A 17,167-nucleotide genomic window follows, 5' to 3' on the forward strand; every position below is an offset into this window, starting at 1 on the left:
CGGTCACCCTGAATGTGTCCCTGAAGTACTTTGAGTATTTCAGGTATAAGTTCTTATTGATAGAAGCTGGCTCAATATTTATATTCGAGCTTTTCAACTGGAATTTAGACAAATTATTCATATTATGGAGCCAGGGTGTGAACTGGCTACACCTGGTTAAAACGCTTTTATCCCATTACTTAAAACTCAATAAATGTAATAGTTTTGTAGTGTTGTATGTAATTGGTTTTAAAATATGCTCAGCGAAGGTTTAGCAAATCTTTATAATTAACAGCCATTCTTGCTGATGCAGCCGTGAATTGTCATTGAGTTCGATCGAGTTAAACATTTTTGTTGTTACTGGATAATAAAAACGCCATACCTTATCGGATATTATTTGGCCGGACATTGCGTGAACGGACATAATTTTGAATGGACATTAAAATGAACGTTCGAAGGCGTTCAAAACCATTAAAAATCCGAAATATTTTCATCTGACTTCATAAAATAATTCACCATCTCACATTTTATCGTACTGTTCAGTGATTATCATGTATAATTATAACTTTACCGGTTCCTTCAGCTTAGCAAGAGGTAAACTAAATATTTAGTAAAATGGTTAATTTACCGTTTTTTAGTAGATCTCAATTAATTAAATTATCTAATGAGATTTATATCTCATAATATTAAATTGATATAATTTCCGGAACGATTATCAAAAAATTAAATGGGATTGAAAAATTATGTTTCTATTCTAATTAAGGAATTTAAATTAATTGCAGGTGAAATATAAGAAGCTACGAATGGGGATAAGATGACTACCCTTAATGAATCAATTAATTTTCGTAAGTATAAATACTTGTGTTAGAAACCATAAACACATAATCCGTTCTAGTCTGTTTCTTAAAGAACTAAAAAGGTTTTCTCAGCTCTTTATATTCTGTTTTTGTGATTTAATTTGCATCGACTAGCTTTTAGCCAATTATATTTTTGAACTTTTATAAACTTCAGATTGATACGTCATTTTGGAAACTAACCCTTATTCTGTAGGTACCACTTTCATCGCACCAACATGAACATGTCTTGCGAACTTGACCAACTGAAAGCAACTCACGAAACGCTCAGATTGCAGAAGAGAGCTATCGACCGAGAAACCGAGGATACCAGAACCAAAACAATCGAAGAAAAACGAGTAGCTGAGGCTGAGATCGAGAAGCTACAGCTGGACCTGGAATCTCTAAAGGAGGAAACAGCAGCTTTAAGTGAGAAGAACAAGACCTTGGAAACCACCGTCACCAGTCTTAAAGAGGAACATGCGCTGAAGAGGAAGAGACAAGAAGAGGATTACGACGTTCAGAGACGCTCCAAACAGAAGTAGCAGTTCCAAGAAGCCAAACTGTGCACTAAGAAAGTGAACATTGAGAAGAAGTGTGATCCAGTGGAGGTACACAGACTCCAGATCCAGGAGCTTGAGAAGGAAGTGCAGAATAACACGAGTGAACGAGAGGAGGTCAAGGAGATATATAAAACTGAGATGAACAAAGTTGACAACATTCTTGCTAAATTAAAATTCCAAAAAAAGACTTGGGAGAAGAAAGTTCAGGCAGGAAGAGAACAGCTACTGAAACTGAACGCTAACTGTATCAATGTCAGGGAATCCTCTAGAAAGGAACTATTCGAGAAAGACCTGCTGCTTCAACGATTAGTTCTGGATACTGATAGGTGCCTGAAGTCTATCCCTGAACTAGAGGCGAGTATGGCAATTCTTGAGAAAATGGCCAAAGAATAGACGTTATTTATTATATCGAAACAGTTGTTATTTAAAGATATAATGTAAATTTTATGAGCTAACAGGATTTACATTTTATGACATATTTTCAATAGTCTGTTTTATGTTTTACAGTTTCAGCTTTGGTCTTCACGATTATATATAATATATATTCAATTTTGTTGTGATCTATGTCCCTGATGATTGATTGATGATTCATTCATAAAACTCCGAGTTAGATAAATACATTTGCTTTGTACAAAATAACAAATTATATGCATCAAAATCAAATTGTCCTTATTATCGGAGACAATTAAAATAATAATCAATAATTTGATGGGGTTAACTGGTACGATTCCACAATTCGTATCGTGCGACAGAATAATCTTAACATGACTAAACTGCAAGGAACATTGAGGAGGATAAGTGATCTGAGAAACTGATTGGAGTTTTGAATTATCGCGACTGACTAAGTGATAATTTTATTAATGTAGTGTTATAATTATTGATTACTATAGTGTCATAATTACTGGTAACTTGTATGAGGTTGCCCGTTACTAAGCAACGCTTTGTACGGCACACAATCAGGGACTGGACTATATAAATATTAAACGTGACACGTATAGAGGGAGATTAGCGGATTAAAGAATAATTTGAATTAAACGTGGATGAGTTAGTGATAATTCCATTATTATTAGCAGCTTTCATAGCAGCTGGTAGCCACTGGAAGCTAGCAGTTGTTTAAGAGTTGGTAATCTGTTTAAAATAACTTCGCATGGTCTCATGGCCACGCGATTGTGACGTCATGACACGTGGTGTGATTGCAGATTTTCCAGTTATTAAATAAAAACCGCCCATTTAATTTAAAGAGGTCATTTAGTTGGAAAATTTAACAGTCGGGTAATTACCAATTAACGAGCGGAGACAACCTACCAATTATCTTTCCTTAGCTTTTGGGATATCATAATATTATGGTTATTAAATAGCATTAAACAGGATAAAAGTTGATAAATGTGCATTTAGGAAGGTTCGACAGAATCAATTATCTCGAGTCTCGACCTGACCACCTGTTTTCATTTAAAGATTCTACTTTAGGACGATTCGCTTGGTTGGCAAATAATTAGATAGTCACAAATAAAACTCTGATTTCGTTATCTTCTAAAACAATGCAGCGAGAAACTGATAAAAATATTTTTGAAATATGTTGAAAACTTTGAACATAAAACGTTTGGGAACACAGTTTTTCTAATAAATATGCGGACTAGTTATTGGAAACAACTCTTAGTTTAAAATTCAACTGAAAGTTTTACTACGGCGCATATCATAAGCTTAATGGTGATAATTCAAAGCAATAATAAAGTTCGTAGAAGCATTTCAACTGTTCTGAGCATTTTTTAACGAACGGATGTAATAATCGTCAAAATGGCTCAGTTTGCTGATATAGATAACTGATTACTGACTAAGCTTATTAAGATAACTCCGACAGTCAGAACTTCTTTAAGAAAATCTGTGAAGAAATGATTGTACAATATAGGAAAAATACTGGCGAGTGTCCGACAAGATGATGAGTTAGCTTGGCAACCTTTAGAGCCCTTTTTAAAATCAAAATCTTAAAATAGCAGCTGGTTAAAAATGTTCCAAAACCAATGCACACCTTGTTTATTAGTTTCTTTATGCGGGTGAAATATTAAAATATCTATTCGGCATATTCTGATTCAATAAATGTCCATCACATGCGACAATTAAGATACATTACATTTTAAACAAGGGAAAATAATTTCAAACTGATCAAAATTAGGTCACTGTTTGAGTAATTAATCTTTTTTTTTAAATGACCCACGTCACATGATATTTTCAAATGTAAAGATTGTCAATCTCTTTCACCTTAACAACACTATCAATGTTTACTAGTTCTGCGCGCGCGTCACCATGGTGACACAGAAACTGCGTCACCATGACGACACACTTTGGCAGTCAGTGACGTCATGTTGATGTAGGATGACGTCACGTGATGAAACACTTTTTACTTTCTCCAGGCGTGATTTGACTTGATACCGTGTCCAACCAACTCTTCTTCGTCGCTCATAGAATCTGTCTCAGAACTGAAATAATTAAATTTATTTATTTTTAAATTTATTTATAGAACACAAGTTTTTTACGGTTGTTGGCGTCAATTGTGGAAAATGTCAGATAGTGGAATGGATTCAATATAAGCTGGTAAAATAATCATCACTCAATTTTTGTGAAAAGTAGTCGAGGTCGTATAAAATTGTATCAAGCTAGATCACTCATTTTATAATGTGAATCAAGAACATTATTCAGAATAAATGATTATTGAAATATAATTTTAATTGAAATAAGAACATTATTCAGGATTTCTTCAGTCTCACCTGTCTGCACTCCGTTTGTCTAAAGTCAGACCATGTCCAATATCTTCACTGTTATCCATCCTAAGACCATGTCCGATCTCCTCCGAGTCTTCAATACTGAAAAAAAAGGATATACTTTCAATTAATTATTTCACTTTTGTTTAAAATATATTTAAAATTATTTAACTTGTCTTTAAAATATTCTTACGATTACATAACTTTTCTATAAAATATACATACGATAATTAAATAATTACATAATTACAAAATAACGTAATTTTTGTGTTAACTTACGATTACATAACTTCTGTTTAAAATATATTTACGTTCTGGTGAAAGTGGCGACGGCAAGGGTCAGAAGAATAAGCACGGAAGTAAGTTTGAACATTGTCGGAGGTTGAACTGAGTGTGGAACTTGAGCTAGATCTGTGGTATTGGGTTTAGGATTCGGAAATAAAATTGCGATAAAATTGCAGAACCGACATGTTGAATACATTTAGCAAAATCTTAAATAATGTTAAATATCCTATTAAATTCAAGTATAAATGGTATCAGGTCTAGCCAATGTTAAAATTGGCTGACGATTTGTGGCGGAATTGTATTTTGCGTGTGGATCAATATTTCAATAACCGGAAATGAATCTTATATTAAAAGGAGCGGTATCATAAAGAGTAGACATCGAAAACAAATAAACTAGACAACTGGTGAGTTGTCCCCCTATATTTATGAGTTATGAATAGATTGGTACTCAAATTTGTTGGCCGTTATCGAAATATTTCCATCAGTTTCGTTCGACAATATAATTTACTAAACTGATTAATAGCAATCTTTACCAATATTGCTCCTTTATAATATTTACCAATGAACTTTGCATAACCAATCGATAATGCTATGGTAAATAAAACTCGTCGGCTCAAATCAAAACGGATTTCAATTACAATAGCGCAACAGATCACGCGATTGGACAACCAGGCACTAGATTTTCTGAAATAATGCATATTCCATTATAATTTATATCACATACAATAACATGCCACACACAATAGTGCCTAAATTCATATATCTCTCGAACACATTATAAATGGATCAATGTATCATTGTATCAGCATTACAAAGACGAAGAACCCCAAACAAGCAGCTGGTTGTCGAATGTCGGCTATTGCTATGGTTACGTACCTGTTGCTATGATTATTGCTATAAGTATAACACTGAAATATAAAAATTCGGTCATATAATGCAAGTAATTATAGTCATGCAGCTAAAATATTAATCTCCATATTATTCAGATAGACGTATATACAGATTACAGATAGACCTTATGTCTCGTTTACGTTGTGTTGGCGTTGCCGATTACAATGATCTATTGACATATGATATTCACTAAAAACTTGACTTGAAAGAGATTAATCGAGTAAGGTTATTAAGTTATTAGTATCAGTAAAAGCATAGGTTTATATTAACTGCAGAGAAGGTCGGAATCGTTATTAAATTACAGCTGTTAAGTTATTAGGAAAGGCAAAGGTATAGGTTTATATTTCACTCTAGTGAGTTATAAGTAGCATGAAACAAAAAACAGACAACTGGTATTTTCCATAATTATGGTTATAAATAGAATTGTATAAATTGCCTTATCGAAATATTCCATCGTTTGTCGCAATATAATATATAAAGGATTTCACAGCAAAATTACAATTGCTGCTTTATAAATTACAATGAACTTTGCAATAACCACATCGATAATTATGAAATAAATCTCGCTCAATCAAGGATTTAATTACAATAAGCGCAAGATCACGCGATGGACAAATCAAGGACCTTTTCAGAAATAAGCATATCCATTAAAGTTCATCACATACAAAACAGAATAATGCCACACAATAGTCTTATTTATAATACTCTCGAACACATTATAAATGGACAATGTACATTGTATCAGCATTAAAACAAGAACCAACAAGCAGTGTTGTCCGATGTCGCTATTGCTATGGTTACAGTACCTTCTTACTATGGTTATCATAAGTATAATTCACTGAAAATAATATTACGAGATCATATATGCAAGTATAAGCATGCAGCTAAAATTATAATCTCCTCCATTATGTCAGATAGACGTATATACAGATTACAGATGACTTTGTCTCGTTTACTTGATGTGCGTTGCGATTACAAGATCTATTGACTATGATATTGCACTAAAAACTTGCTTGAAAGAGATGTAATCGCATGTAAGGTTATTATGTATTAGTATCAGTAAATGCATAGGTTTATTAACTCAGAGAGGTCGAATCTATTAAATACAGCTGTTAAATATTAGCAAAGGCAAAGTATATGGTATTATATTTACTCTAGTAATAAATTTGAATCAAAACAAAGTTCTATATTTTAAACAGAATCTATTGATGAATTGTACGAATGTCAATAGTGATTGGATCAAATAAAGCAACCGTCTGCGTATGAAAATTCTGCAGATAAGCTGTAATTATCATTTAATCTTATGAATTAAGTACAATAATAACTCGAGGCTACAAAAATTAAGACCTTGCAGAAATAAAACCTACCTACAAAGGTTCACGGATACCAAAACAGTAACATCATCAGTTAAGCTTAGATATTGGATAGGCATTGCTGTAAAGATTGGCAAACTTTCACAATAAAGACAGATATTTCGTCCCCCTTCTTTCTTTAGCCAGACCTATCTTACATTTTACAAAATTCTCTTTTCAGCGAACAAAGATCCAAGCTGATACCAGAACACTAATCACAGTTCAAGCTCATGAATAATTGATCAGGGGGATTGCGCCCTTGCTGTAAAGATTGACAAACTTTCACAATAAAAGCAGATATTTCGTCTCCACCTATTATTTACAAAATGCGTTGTGTTATTCCTAATATGCATCTGAACAAGACAGGTCGGTGCAGATTGTGTTGGGAGTCTGCCTGATACAACCACCTTGGACATCATATGTCACTGCATATTAAACTAGTCTAACATTTGGGAATATCATATTTGCAGATTTAAACTGCATCAACATTGGGACACATAATTCATGCATATTAAAAGCTTAACATTGGGGACATATACTCATGCATATTAAATAGCTTAATTTTGGGACAATATACTTCATGATAATTAATAGCTCAACATTTGGGGACATCATACTAGCATTTAACTAACTCGTTTGAGTGTTCTATGTTAAGTGATCTGGGATATAGGGATTTAGAGAACGCTAATAGTATGCTATTACTGGAACAGATAAAAATTTGCCGGATTGAAAAGATAAATAGACAAAGATAAATAGAGAAAGGAAGCAGACAATATAGATATTGGCTGCTACTCGCGGGGGTCTGGAAACCTATCATGATACGACAGGTAATTTGTTTCTGGAGCTTTCAAATAACTTGTTTTAAACGTATTTACTCTTTAGTTAGGTGGAACTTCAAGACTAACTGTCTGAGCAAAACAATAAATACCATTTAATGATCGAGATTAAAATGATGAAATGCCAACACTAAAACTTTAGAATAGTGGTTACCTAAAAAAGGTGTGTCGGCCTCTCCTAAGGAGCTATTACAGTAATTAAGATCAGATTGCGTGCGGAGATCTGCCTAAAACCTCATTGAACCTCTCTTATGTGCCAGCTTTTAACGTTATTATCATGTGTCATATATATTATATATGTGTCAAGATTTTAACTGCAGGCGAAAGATGGTAGCAAGTAAGAGTTAGGTGCAAGTAAAGTTTGATACATGTACAAAATGAATACATAAGAAATGAAAGAGCTGATGCAGATATTGATGCCTTTTGGATGCAGATAAGAAATTGATGCCGGATAGAGTTGGATGCAGATAAGAAATTGATGCCGGATAGAGCTGGATGCAGATAAGAAATTGATGCCGGATAGAGCTGGATGCAGATAAGAAATTGATGCTGGATAGAGTTGGATGCAGATAAGAAATTGATGCCGGATAGAGTTGGATGCAGATAAGAAATTGATGCCGGATAGAGCTGGATGCAGATAAGAAATTGATGCTGGATAGAGTTGGATGCAGATAAGAAATTGATGCCGGATAGAGTTGGATGCAGATAAGAAATTGATGCCGGATAGAGCTGGATGCAGATAAGAAATTGATGCTGGAAAGAGCTGGATGCAGATAAGAAATTGATGCCGGATAGAGTTGGATGCAGATAAGAAATTGATGCCGGATAGAGCTGGATGCAGATAAGAAATTGATGCCAGAAAGAGTTGGATGCAGATAAGAAATTGATACCGGAAAAAGTTGGATGCAGATAAGAAATTGATGCCGGATAGAGTTGGATGCAGATAAGAAATTGATACCGGAAAAAGTTGGATGCAGATAAGAAATTGATGCCGGATAGAGCTGGATGCAGATAAGAAATTGATGCCAGAAAGAGTTGGATGTAGATAAGAAATTGATGCCGGATAGAGCTGGATGCAGATAAGAAATTGATGCCAGAAAGAGTTGGATGCAGATAAGAAATTGATACCGGAAAAAGTTGGATGCAGATAAGAAATTGATGCCGGATAGAGTTGGATGCAGATAAGAAATTGATGCCGGAAAAAGTTGGATGCAGATAAGAAATTGATGCCGGATAGAGCTGGATGCAGATAAGAAATTGATGCCGGAAAAAGTTGGACGCAGATAAGAAATGAATGCAGGCAAGATCATGGATGCACCACCTCTGGAAACGACAAAGGAGAGAACCAGCACTGAGGAACTACCCCTCCCCTCCTCAGTAACCTAGCAACCACTCAGTCCTCACAACACACCACACCCCCCTTAACAATGCCAGTCCAGGTAAACAAGACCCGTTATAATTAACAATTAGCATTTTAATTGACTGCTAGCCAATAACCAGGGCAGGGTTCCCCGGAAAACTTTGACAAGAGCTATCACCCATGGTGGATGACCATGTCAATAAACGATGAATGACAGGACACTGACAGTAATATTTGGTGATATTCGTGCATACTTATCAGCTCACCATTTCGTCAGATAACAAGGACATGATGCGTTGCCCAGATAACAATATCAGTCACTACCATGACAAATCACAACTATAATAGAGGCAAACACACTATATGCAGCTTTATAGCAGCACAATTCTTATTCAGTATATGAGAATTTTACTGATAATTAACATATTCATGGCTGACAGCAGGATTTATAAGTTTGTTAGGTAACGGTGCTATAATAATACTAATAATAGGGTTACCATGGTGACTATAGGATATGCTCACGCCATTTAACAAACCCGGCTAGGATCAGCGTGTTGGATGATTAGAAAATATAAGCAGGGTGTATTATACAGGTATACTGTATAATTGTTCAATATAATGGCACTGGGGTGAGTGTTAGGGTACGCGATATAATGAGAGGACAATACTAAAACCAGCAGCTGGGCAACCTACTGGTTACCTAGTTACCTGATCTCATCCCAGCCAATTCCATGGAAACTGACCAAGCAGCAGCGGCCTGATCAACCGTGTCAGTGAATGATCAGTGAATCTTACTATAATGCCACCTTACTGATCAACTCCGGTATTACATCAGAAGGAGTGTATTGTGACGTAACTAACAACCAGGGATCTGTGCAGTATTAGCAGGTCCCCAGCCTGCTAGTTCCACACGTTGAGGGGTGGTTTAAAGATCCCGACCAGGCTAAGGGTGATAATTATAATTAATATATAATTATAATTACTATTAGCGGCAATAGATCACATTGGGTGTGATGATTGATACTGACGAGCGGCGTTTTAGATTAAATACCGTTCTGAATGGTGTTGATCCGACCTGGAGAATTTATAACACGGATACCGCATTACCAGGATAACAGGATTTTTCACAGATTTACGATTACAGATTATACAGGATACCGAGAATACCGATATTTAACAGGATTTAGACCGCGATACTTCTCACAGGTACACAGGCACTAACAGATACCGACTATACCACGATAACACGATTAACAGTTCTACACTAGTATGAATAAATCGTAACGTCCACTATCTTAACACGCATATTCTGGTATACGATTGCTAGGTAAATAAATTATTAAAACTTCTCCAGCGTTGTTGAAACATGTTGGCACACAGCTACCTTGTATTTCGCCAAAATTACTGTTTATTATTTTGCCTTGCTTTCCTTCCACTTGTTCGGCTGAACCCCGCAGAACCGCAATAGTTAGGTACCACATAAATTTTCGTTTACCGAACATAGACAGATGATCAATCATCAATACGGTGTGGAAAGTGAGCCTTCGGCACGACAACACGACCTAACAGCATATTATTGCACCTGCATTACAGAGATAAAAGTGAGGAATTTGCGATATGACGATATTGAAAGACATTATAGAGCAAAGCTCTCCATGTCGCTCTTCTAAGTAAAATCGGTAGTCGATCACCCGATTGCACGATGCACAATGATCCATAGTAACGAATTCTTACGGCTTTAGACGCATTAACGAAGTCCCGTACAGCATGCCACGGGTTCAAATCTCATCATTAGCCATCAAATTGACTTGAGGTCAGGACCGAAGCTCTCAGTAGTTCATCAACAGGTCCATCAATTAGCGCGGATCAAATTGATTAGGTCAATCAAATAGAACTCAATTTAGTGGTGAGCGTCGGTTAGTATGATATTTACGAAATTTAAGCCCTAAATTCAAGATACAATTGTGTGCTCTAAATATTGCATCTAAATGGGGATATAGGAGGTAGTTTGGGTGCCTTGAATCTGGTTATAAATGAGACCGCATGTGTTAGGGACAAAGGACGGATTTTTGGCCAAAAACGGATTGAAATTAAATTATAGGTCCACTATCGTGAACCGTCATAATTGTTTACAGAATTGGGTAGGTAAACAGTGGCGAAACTTTGCTTGTTGGCGCCCCCCCCGCTCAGTGACGAAAAGCGCCCCCCTAAAATTTTGTGTCCCTAAAAAAAAAAAAAAAAAAAAAAAAAAAAGGTCGGGTACTTTTTTAATTTTTTACGCTAAATTGGACAGGGAAATACACAAACAAGGCGTTTTTTCAGTAAAAGGGCCTAAAATTCAGGAAAATTGCGCCCCCCTTATACGGCGCCCCCCGCACAGCGGGGTCTGCGGGGCCCTAAGTTACGCCACTGTAGGTAAATGAATTATTAAAAACATTCTCAGCTTTGTTTGAAATCAGGGAGGTGAACCATATTGGACACGTGGTAGCCTTTATTTCCAATTATTTTACTGTTTTTATACTTATTAATATTCAACATTTCGGTCTGAACCCCGCAGATAGATTTAAGGTACACAGATATATATTTTCTCTAACCCAGAACAAAGACAGATGATCAAGTCACAATATATTGCACAATATATCACAATAGATACTGGTTGGGAGAATCAGAAAGTGAGCCTTCCGGCACGCGACTACGACAACCAACCAGGACTGATCATTGCACCTCGCCATTTACAAGAAGATAACAGTAAGGAAAACTGACGATAGGAAGGCCATAGGAAGGTTAGCTCTCCAAATGTCGCTAATCTAACGTAAAATCGAGTAGCCGATGCACGAATGACCTAGCAACGATAATTGACTTTATACGGACTTTAGACCGACTTCAGACCGAAGTCCAGTATACGCATGCCAACAGGGTCCAAATCTCAATCAATTAGGCCCGATCAAATTGATTTGAGGTCAGAGACCGAAGTCCAGTACGCATGCCAACAGGACCCAATCAATTAGGCCTGATCAAATTGATTTGAGGTCAAATCAAAATAGAACTTCATAGTATTCAGTGGTGAAGCTGTCGGTTAGTTGATATCTTACAGAAATTCAAAATAAAATTGTGTGCATCTAAATAGTTCGCATCTAAATGGCGATAGTATCGAGGTAGCTAATTGGGTGCCTTGAGTCTGGTACTAAAGATGGAATTGGACCCGGCAGTGCGTAACGAGGGACCCCGCTGTACTAAAGATGGAATTGGACCCGGCAGTGCGTAACGAAGCTGACCCCGCTGTACTAAAGATGGAAGTCCGGTTGTAACATATTCGCTGATAATCACTGAAACTATTCGATTATCATGTGTCAATAACCAGTTATAATATAAGTTAATATATATTTATATATAATAAGTTACAAATAAAACGGCGATTCAATTAAATAAATCGCCGTTTTATTTGTACTAACTGGATTTATCCAAATAAACATCATATAATATAAGTTACATGTAATGTTCAACAAGGTGTGCGGATAGTCATGCTAAACGAATAGTAAATTTTCTTGGTCACCACTTCGACACTTTCACAGATCAGTGAGACGGGTATTCCCAGGATCACTATTCAATGTCCGTCCTCTATATAATTATATAGTCCTCTATTTAGAGACTATAGGAGTCATGGATTTCTTAATGAGATAGCTTCTGAGAAGCTGATTTTCTTTTCTCAGTAGCCTCCTCTCGAGTTTCACAAAGCAATCTTTGTCAGATATTTTGATCAAATATCATTAACATTTTTAATACTTTCAACACTACTATATATAGTAATGTTGAAAGTATATATAACAAATGATTTGAGATCATGAATACGATGTTGTCACATAGAAATGTTGAATAATTCCTTGTCGCATCAAACGGGATCAATAGAAATTTACCCAAGAAAACATCATTAAAAGGTAACACAGACAATTAATATTTGTAGTTCGTACGACTAGAAAATTCAAAATATTGTTGGCGATTAAAATTAATTAGACAGCAGAAATAGAAAACAAAATATATGCCCGTTCGCGTTGTGCACAATAATTTTGGTGCTTATGTGTTAGGGTTTCTTTATTCTTACTATCTTCTTCTTAAGAAAAGTCGGTGGAAATAATAAAACGGCAAAATTCAGATTGATCAGAAGCGTCCTAATCATCGGTACTTGAGAGGCTTTCAAAGATTTCAATAAGTTTCCAACTCCTCCCCAGAGGATCCCAAGTTGCAATGATAAATATCAAACTTATACTCCAAATATAAACGACAGCTCATAGTCATATGGCGTATACGAATCCAACTATAGGCACGCTGATTTATTGATAAAGGAGCAAACGCTATCAGCCATTAATTAATCACGTAATCAAGCCCTCTCCCAAGCTATGCACGTGCAATTATGCTACTCGCACGTGCAATTATGCTACAGCTCCTATTCACAATTAACTTTCTATTATCACCGATAAAAAGGTCCCACTCATCTTTGGTTGGAGTCCACGTGGCTTTGATCCCGAAAATATAGGTCGTTAGGGGGAGGGGCAGCTGTAAATTAGGAATGACTGCGGAGTGATACAGTGCGATGTGACGATAATAGTCGGTATAAAATGGAGTGTTCGTCGCACGTGCAAAAACGGTAAATTGGTGACTAGTGAGCGGGTTTTCTGGTAATAGAAATGAAAAAATACATACGTTAATATTGATAGTTATAATTGCAATTGAATCGGTAGAAGATGAATGAAACTGCAATTCTACATGAACGAAACTATTATTCGGTAGAAGATGAATGAAACTGCTATTCTACATGAATGAAACTATTATTCGGTAGAAGATGAATGAAACTGCAATTCTACATGAATGAAACTATTATTCGGTAGAAGATGAATGAAACTGCTATTCTACATGAACGAAACTATTATTCGGCAATAAAGATGACTAAGGCTCAGTACCTGGATTGACAGATTCTGCCCAGGAGGGTTTGATGATATAGTATGCACTCTTAGTCTTAACCTGACTATATTACAATGGGGAGACACTGCGTTCAAGTAACTGGCACTCCGTTATAAAGTCAATAAAATAATGAATGATAGAATAACAATAGAATTGATTTAACCTAATATTCATCAGGCGAAAATATATTCTTTTTGGACTCAAAAGTGAAAAGTTGAAAATGTTTTTAAACCTTTAAGGTTTAAACTAATAGTAATTGTATACTTATCCAAAAAAAAATGGGTCCAAGAATCAACAGCCCTGATGTCCTAACCTGAAAGCAATAACTACATTTCTCAAGCTAATGGCTGATGGAAGTAAGGCACAACAGGAAGGGTTTAGGGGCCTTATCCACCGCAAGGTAGCTAAAAGTGCAGGCTAACCATTTACCTCCAGGCCATTTCACAGTGTATTTAAGTGGGCTTGTAGGAAAACATGTTTACCCCGCTGTACTTCTTTGGGGGGATACGTGTGTTGCTAGATTCTTTCATCGATTAAACATAAATGTTGGTTTTGAAGGCAGTTTCAAAAGGGCTGGGGTTACCAGGGTAACCAATGATCAGTGGGACATGACTTTTTAAATGGATTTTCCGGTAACATTGGGCGGGATGCGGGGTGGACTAGGGGACTTTGCTCGGTAATTGCAACAGATGAGTCGGGTCTGGATGACTGCAGCCTACAACAGCCTACTTCCAGCTTACTGGATCACTTCCAGCCTACACTAGTAAGTCTTTCCGGACAGTAAACAGTAAGTTTTAGTGTAATCGAGGAACTGAGAACCCTGATGCGGGATATGGATATATAATGGAGGGGGTTATCTGGCGTAGATCGGACTTAGTTCCGACATAGTATGATAGTAGTAGTACTCAAGTAGTAATCGATCGCATTGCTTGTGGTAGGCACCACGCCTCTACTTATCCCAAAATGCCCTGGTCGTATCCAAACTCTCAGAGTTTTAGAGTTTAGAGGCAGTTCAGCTTCTGTTTACTGTTCTCCAGAAGAATTTGCGCGCATACCCACAGAGTCTGCAACCGTTGCTAAGGAACCTGCACTCTGCAACCCCTTCATCTGCCCTTATTAGGGGGGACTTACAATTCAATGCAGGTAATTGATACAACTTTACATGAAAATCTGATGACATTGAGGGCTGCACCCCAGCCGCGAAAGGCTGGCCGCATACGGCATAAAGCTCGTCAATACTGACAGTTATTGATAACAATAGAATCATGCAAAAAGCTACAAATTTAAAGGCCAACCATTCGTGGCCGGAGTAAGGCAGGCGTGCAATTAAACGATTTTATATGTGTTACTTATTTAAGCTCTGGTTAATTATTTAATTATATAAGCATGAAGACCTTATAGTCTTCTGTAAAGACTGCAATCACCTTCGGATTGCAGGTTGCATGTCTAGGTTTTTTCTTCCATGTCGAGGCGGAAAAGGTGCAGGAGACCACCTACTCCACGATGGCATCTCATACAATACAATTTTTAAGCAGGTTAATTATATAACCACGGATAGGTTCGGTAATAGGCAGTACCAATCATTAAGTTAATTACAGTGGCGTAACGTTGCCTGTTGGCGCCCCCACCCCTCCCCTTTTGGCCCTTCGTTACGCCACTGGTTAATTATATAACCACGGATAGGTCCGGTAATAGGAACCGTGCGGATATCTGTCCGGTAATAGACAGTACCAATCATCATTTCACAATAAAGTATTGTGGTCATAGTAACACAATATTATGCGCATAATTACACAATATTATGCGCATCCTGTGTATTCAACACGCACAGTCTACGATATTTTGATACAAAGATAAACACCAGTAGTTAGACAAGAGCTCACAACCTTTTGAGGCCCTGCAAATCAATGATCTCAGTATACGTAACCCAGGAATCGTGGCCAGGAATCCTGAAGCCTCTGCATGTTTGCATTGTGCATTCTTGTGGAATAGTCTAAAATCTAGACGTTGAAACGATCCCTAGTTTCATCCGCAGACAGTAAACTTTGCCTTTATCAGAACAACTCATATCCGGTAAACTTATTTACATATCTTCAGTGGAACTTGGTGGCTTGGTACCGTTCAAAACATGAGATGATGATTGAGGAAGACTACATATTATCTTAACAAGGTTCAACTTAAAATGGAAATAGTTGAAAACTCTCACATGTTGAGGTGCTGCCAGAGGGCTAAGGAGGAACCAACGAAATGGCAATGAAAAAGCAAAGAACAGATCCTGATCTTTTATTCTGAATGCATCTCCCCCTTTCCACACTGCGTCAATCCCCCCTCTTATAAAGACTAACTATCTTCCTCCCCTCTCTTATATCATCTTTTATGGTATGGTCTAGCCTCAGGACTCATGCGAATGGGTGTACTTGGAAATCTGCATTAACAAGGGAACCCTGCAGTAGAAATTGTATACCTACATGATCATTGATTACTGGTGATAAGTTCTTTAGTCGGTGCCACTAAATCACTCGCCGAGGGTTTTTAATTCGTTACAGAAGGGTCCTGAACATAATATGAAAGTAACACCGATCGAATGTATTTTTTAATGTTTAGATGAGACCATTTCTTTTGGACCATTACCCAGAACTGTAAAAACCCAAGTCACTTGATAGCGCGCTGGCGAATGAATTAGTAAAAGCCTTCTCCAGCACCCACCAGTACCCACCATCACCCACCAGTACCCAATAACGCCCTCCAGTACCCACTAACGACCAAGAGCACCCGCGTAATGTCCGATCAAATATATTCCGATAGGTCCGCGATTAGAGATTACTGTTCAAATAGAGAGTTACAATAAGGTAGGAAGATAGATAAGGTTGATTTGATGAGGTTATTCCTATAAGTTCTGACCACCAATCAATGATCAAATTCTAACGAATCATATAATCATGATGACCGAACATGACCGTCCACTAACATGATGACCGCTACACTTCTACCAAGATGCCTAGTATTTAAATAACGAAGATACGATCTTACAGAACTCGAATGTTAAAAGAACATAAGAAGGTTTATATACGTGGTCCGTGGAGCGGTTTATAAAAACGCCCAAAAAAGAAACAATTTGCTGATTCGAGGGAAACCAGCCAGGGTAGTGCTGACGAACTAACGAACGAAAAGACGCAGATGATAAAGTAAAAAAGACATGTTATATAACGAATACCCGTGGTTTGCGTGTACACCGTTCAGGGTACCACCTACCCTGTACAGGGTACCCCGTACAGCTTAGAGTTTACTGGTTATCCGCCCAAACACTAATTATAGATAAACAACTCCTGTGTTATTTATCTATATCTCCTGTGTTC

This window comes from Bolinopsis microptera, chromosome 13 (genome assembly GCF_026151205.1).
Source record: "Bolinopsis microptera isolate Bmic1 chromosome 13, MBARI_Bmic_1.0, whole genome shotgun sequence".
Classification (NCBI taxonomy): domain Eukaryota; kingdom Metazoa; phylum Ctenophora; class Tentaculata; order Lobata; family Bolinopsidae; genus Bolinopsis; species Bolinopsis microptera.